The sequence below is a fragment of the Euphorbia lathyris genome, chromosome 2 (assembly GCF_963576675.1).
Source record: "Euphorbia lathyris chromosome 2, ddEupLath1.1, whole genome shotgun sequence".
Classification (NCBI taxonomy): Eukaryota; Viridiplantae; Streptophyta; class Magnoliopsida; order Malpighiales; family Euphorbiaceae; genus Euphorbia; species Euphorbia lathyris.
The window spans coordinates 28,849,845-28,855,743 of NC_088911.1; the positions used below are offsets into that span (position 1 = coordinate 28,849,845).

Here is a 5,899-nt window from a genome sequence, read left to right on the forward strand (position 1 = left end):
ACGCCACCAGATCCTTTTGATCCAGAAATTGAAAGAACACTTAAGAAAAACAAGAAAAACAAGAAAAACAAAGACAAAACACCCTTAAAAACCAAAGTAGTCCAGCCAGAAATCATGGCCGATCCACCGACACTTATGGATTACGCTAGGCCAGGAATGGCCGGTGTAACTAATAGTGTAGTTAGACCCCGTATAAACGCAAATCAATTTGAAATTAAGCCTGCTTTGCTTAATATGTTGCAGAACAACGTAACGTTTTACGGATTGCCTAACGAAAACCCTAATGCACATTTGACAAATTTCTTAGAAATTTGTGACACTTTTAAAATTACTGATGTAACAGCAGAAGCAATCAAACTTCGCCTCTTTCCTTTCACTTTGAAGGATAAGGTAAAAATTTGGTTAACTTCTATGCCTGCTGCAACATTTGAAACTTGGGACCAATTAGCCCAAGCATTTTTACAAAAATATTTTCCCTTAGCAAAAACCGCAAGAGTCATCAAAGAGTTGACATCTTTCACACAAAATGATAATGAAACTCTTTATGAAGCTTGGGAACGTTTTAAAGAACTTCAACGTTTATGCCCACACCACCAATTTCCAGATGCACTTTTAATGCAGACATTCTATAATGGATTAAATCCTACGACTAGAGGTTCATTAGATGCTATGTCTGGAGGGTTATTTATGAAGAAGACGTCCGCCCAAGCAAGAGAACTTTTGGAGGAAATGGCAATCAACAGCAGTATGCGGCCCGCAGAGCGTGGACATATACCAACGGCGAAACCATCATCCTCATGTACATCATCGGTTAAAGGTATAATGAATCTTGATCCTGTAGCAATGTTACAAGCCCAATTTTCTGCTTTATCGCACAAAATTGATAAATTTATGGCACCATGCGATCCTAATGATCCGATCCAGAGAGACATTGACTACGAAGGTATGAACGAGATAGAACAGGTAAATTTTGTCCAAGGACAAAACTAAACTACTAATCCTTATTCTAATACTTATAATCCTGGATGGAGAAATCATCCTAACTTTAACTGGAAAGATGGTAATAATAATAATAATGCAAATGCTAATCAATATCGTATAAATAATTATCAAAATCAAACAAGAGATACGATTAACACTTTATCTTCAAAAATCGACAAATTTATAGACGCTATGAATGGAAAGGTAAGTAATCAAGACGATGGTTTTAAACGGATCGAAAATAAATTTGATCAGCTTATCAAAAACCAATCATCTAGCATCCATAATTTGGAGGTTCAAATTGGATAACTTGCTAAATCAATTCCATCCCGCAAAGAGGGAAGTCTTCCCAGCCAAACGGAAGAAAATCCGAAAGAGCATGTTAAGGCTATCACTCTTCGTTCGGGGAAAAACTACTTAGGTCCGGAAATGCCCGGAATTTCAACTTTACCTGGAAATGATTTACCAAAATCCAAAGAAGATACATTAAAAAAAAAAGATACACCAATTGACTCTAATCCGAAACCCTTTGTACCAAAGCCACCTTTTCCACACAGGGTCCGAAATAAGGACCATGATAAACAACTGTTATCATTTTTAGATAAACTTAAAAATTTACATATAAATTTAACATTCATGGATGCAATTACGCAAATTCCTAACTATGGGAAATTCTTGAAAGATTTAATTTCAAAAAAGATTAGTTGGGAAGGAATTTCATCCATTTCACTTTCTGAAGAATGTAGTTCGATAGTATCAAGCAAATTACCTACTAAGCTCAAAGATCCCGGATGATTTACCATTCCATGTACTTTGGGAAATATGGAATTCCCAAGTTGTCTTTGTGATTTAGGAGCTAATATAAACTTGATGCCATTGTCTATTTTTGAGAAATTAGGATTAGAAGAAGACATCAAGCGTACCAATATGGTTTTGCAATTAGCGGATCAATCCACTAAAAGACCATATGGTATAATTGAAGACGTTTTCGTAAAAGTTGACAAATTTATTTTTCCTACTGATTTTGTTATCTTAGATTTTGCTTATGATGCTAATTGTCCGCTAATCTTTGGTAGACCATTCATGAACACGGGACGTGCTCTAGTTGATGTGTCGGAAGGAAAAGTAGTTTTACGAATAGGTGACGATAAGATCGAGTTCGATATGAATCAAGCGATGACATATCCTATGGAGGATTTCGCTTGTATGAAGCTTGATTTAATTGAAGAATGTGTTAATGACATTGTTCAAAGAGAAGAAATAATAGAACCTGTAATGGGCGAAGAATTAGAAGATAAGGACCCAGAGCCTTTGATTCGAGAAGATGGACCAGTTCCGCCTTCAGTAATAGTTCCACCTAAATTAGAACTTAAAGAACTACCAAACCATCTGAGATACACTTTCCTAGGCGGAAGTGATACTCTACCTATAATCATCTCTAACAAATTAACAGAAAATCAAGAAGAAAAATTGAAAGAAGTTGTTAGAAATAGAATAGGAAGTATGGGATGGCAGATTTCAGATTTAAAAGGGATTAATCCTAGTATTGTAATGCATAGGATTCACTTAGAAGAAGATAAGCCACCTAAAGCGGATAGACAAAGACGTTTAAATCCGAACATGAAAGAAGTAGTAAAAAATGAGATTACTAAACTTTTAGACAATGGAATCATTTATCCTATTTCGGATAGTGAATGGGTTAGTCCAATCCATTGTGTACCCAAAAAGGGAGGTATAACTGTAGTAAGGAATGATGAAGGTGAATTAATACCTACGCGAACCACCACCGATTGGAGGGTTTGTATAGATTATAAGAACCTAAATAAGGCAACTAGGAAAGATCATTTTCCTTTACCTTTCATCGATCAAATGATCGAAAGGATAGCCGGTCATGCATTTTATTGTTTTCTCGATGGTTATTCCGGATTCTTTCAAATATATATTTACCCGGATGACCAAGATAAAACAACCTTCACATGTCCTTATGGAACATTTGCATATAGAAGAATGCCTTTTGGTTTATGTAATGCACCAGCAACTTTTCAACGTTGCATGACTGCAATTTTTAATGATTTCATCGAAGATATCATGGAAGTATTTATGGATTATTTTTCAGTTTATGGAGATTCTTTTGATGCATGTTTAAAAAACTTAGATAGAGTTCTTTCTAGATGCGAAGAAACGAATTTGGTATTAAATTGGAAAAAATGTCATTTCATGGTCGACGAAGGAATTGTTTTAGGTCATAAAATATCTGAAAAGGGATTAGAAGTGGATAGAGCAAAAACTTCAGTAATAGAAAAATTACCCCCACCAACAACTGTCAAGGGAGTAAGATCTTTTCTAGGACATGCAGGTTTTTACAGAAGATTTATTAAAAACTTTTCTGTGATTTCCAAACCACTTACTAATTTACTTATGAAGGATTCAACCTTCGACTTTAATGAAGATTGCATTAAAGCTTTCGAAACATTGAAAACAGCCTTAGTCAGTGCACCCATAATTGCTAAGCCCGATTGGGATTTGCCTTTTGAAATCATGTGTGATGCAAGTGACCTAGCAGTAGGATGTGTTTTAGGTCAAAGAAAGGATAAAAAATTACATGTTATTTATTATGCAAGTCATACATTGTCCGGTGCACAGTTAAATTACACAACAACAGAAAAAGAGATGTTAGCCGTAGTATTTGCATGTGATAAGTTTAGGTCATATTTATTAGGATCTAAAGTTATTATTTATACAGATCATGCAGCTTTACGTTATCTGTTTGCTAAGAAAGATGCAAAACCGCGTCTGATTAGATGGGTTTTGTTGTTACAAGAATTTGATATAGAAATTAAAGACAAAAAAAGGAGTAGAAAACCTTGTCGCCGATCATCTATCAAGACTAGAAGATGAAAACGGTCCTATAGGTGAAACTGTCGGTATACGAGATGATTTCCCCGATGAACATCTCTATCATGTAGAAAGTATCATGTCACCATGGTATGCAGATTTTGCTAATTATCTTGCAACCGATATCGTTCCGGAAGGATTATCTCCCCAACAGAGGAAGAAATTTTTCTTCGATATTAAACAATATTTTTGGGAAGATCCCTTTCTATTTAAATCATGTGGTGACGGGATAATTAGGAGATGTGTTGGAGAAAATGAATATGAATCTATAATAACAAAATGTCATTCCAGCTCGTATGGAGGACATAATGGAGTTAATAAAACGGTAGCTAAAATATTAGAATGTGGTTTCTTTTGGCCTACAATGTTTAAGGACGTTGGTTCATTTATTACTCGTTGTGATAAATGCCAAAGAACGGGAAATTTAGGAAGGAAAGATGACATGCCCCTCAAAAACGTGTTGGAAGTTGAAATCTTCGACATGTGGGGAATTGATTTCATGGGACCTTTTCCGCCTTCCAATGGTAAAACTTACATATTAGTAGCCGTTGATTATGTTTCGAAGTGGGTTGAAGCAATTGCAACCCCTACGAATGATTCTAAAGTAGTTATTACTTTTCTTGACGATATATTTTGTAGATTCGGTTGTCCTAGATTCGTTGTTAGTGATGGCGGTACCCATTTCATAAATCGAAATTTTGATATGCTTATGAAAAAATATGGAGTACGCCACCGCGTGTCAACGCCATACCATCCTCAGTCGAATGGTCAGGCGGAGATCTTAAATAGAGAACTCAAATGGATTCTAGAGAAAACTGTTTCGTCATCAAGAAAAGATTGGTCACAAAAACTCAATAATGCGCTATGGGCATACCGTACTGCATTTAAATCACCAATAGGAATGACTCCGTACCGTTTGGTGTATGGAAAAGCATGTCATTTACCAGTTGAATTAGAACATAAAGCCTATTGGGCTATTAGAAAACTTAATTTTGATTTACAACAAGCAGGAAAGAAACGTTTGCTCGATTTAAATGAGTTAGATGAGTTACGTCATCTAGCGTATGAAAATGCGAGGATTTATAAAGAAAAAGTGAAAAAATGGCACGATGCCAAGATTAAAGTCAAACACTTTAATGTTGGAGATAAGGTGCTGTTATTCAATTCACGGCTTCGTATATTTCCGGGAAAACTTAAGTCTAGATGGGACGGACCGTATTTAGTCGTCAAAACGTTCGACTATGGTTCTTTGGAACTTGAGGAAACTAATGGTAAGCGTTTCAAAGTTAACGGTAATCGATGTAAAATCTATTACGAAAATATTTCCGAAATAGGAACTAATTTCGTAACAAGATTTCCTGACATATAAATCATTTTATTTTTCTAATAGTTAGTTTTTATTTTTATTTTTATTTATTTTTTTATTTTGTTTTGTTTTAGATTATATCATTTTATTAGAATTTTAGATATATAAAAAATATATTCGAGTCATGATTAATTTTTAGGAATTTCATAAAAATTAGAAAATTCAGTGATTCTCAGTTGAGAATTCACATATTTGAAATGAGGTAGAAATATTTCTGGACTTATAGAGAATTTCAAATTCTCAGTTGAGAATTTAGGCATGGCTAGAAGTCAGGAAAATTTCTGGACTTGTAGAGGATTTCAGATTCTCAGTTGAGAATTCTGATTGAAAATTGAAGGGAAAAATTTCTGAACTTACCGAGGATGAGGATTCTCGGTAGAGGATCAGGAGTTTAGAGTTTTGACAACTGATTTTCGCAGGAAAATCAGCGTGTCGCGACCGCGGGTCAGCATCCTCGGTCGCGACACGGGGGAAATTTTGCCCAGATTGAACCTTTTCTCAGCAGTTGTAACTATTCAGAATGAAACACTAAGTTTTTCTCATTTCTAAAAGGTTTGTTTCATGCCTTTTCACTTCGAAACAACACCTCTTTTCGTCCTAGGATTTTATATATAGGTACTAGAGGTCCAGTTTTCTGTCACTTTCTTTTTCATCTCT

General features: G+C 35.1%; 1 non-coding gene across 1 annotated transcript; it reads right to left on the reverse strand.

Annotated features, from left to right (window-relative positions):
- Positions 1-492: 492 nt before the first annotated feature.
- On the reverse strand, positions 493-599 carry LOC136221100 (small nucleolar RNA R71). The gene has a single exon (XR_010684889.1). It is a non-coding gene; the product is annotated as a small nucleolar RNA R71 (small nucleolar RNA).
- Between the last annotated feature and the right edge of the window lie 5,300 nt (positions 600-5,899).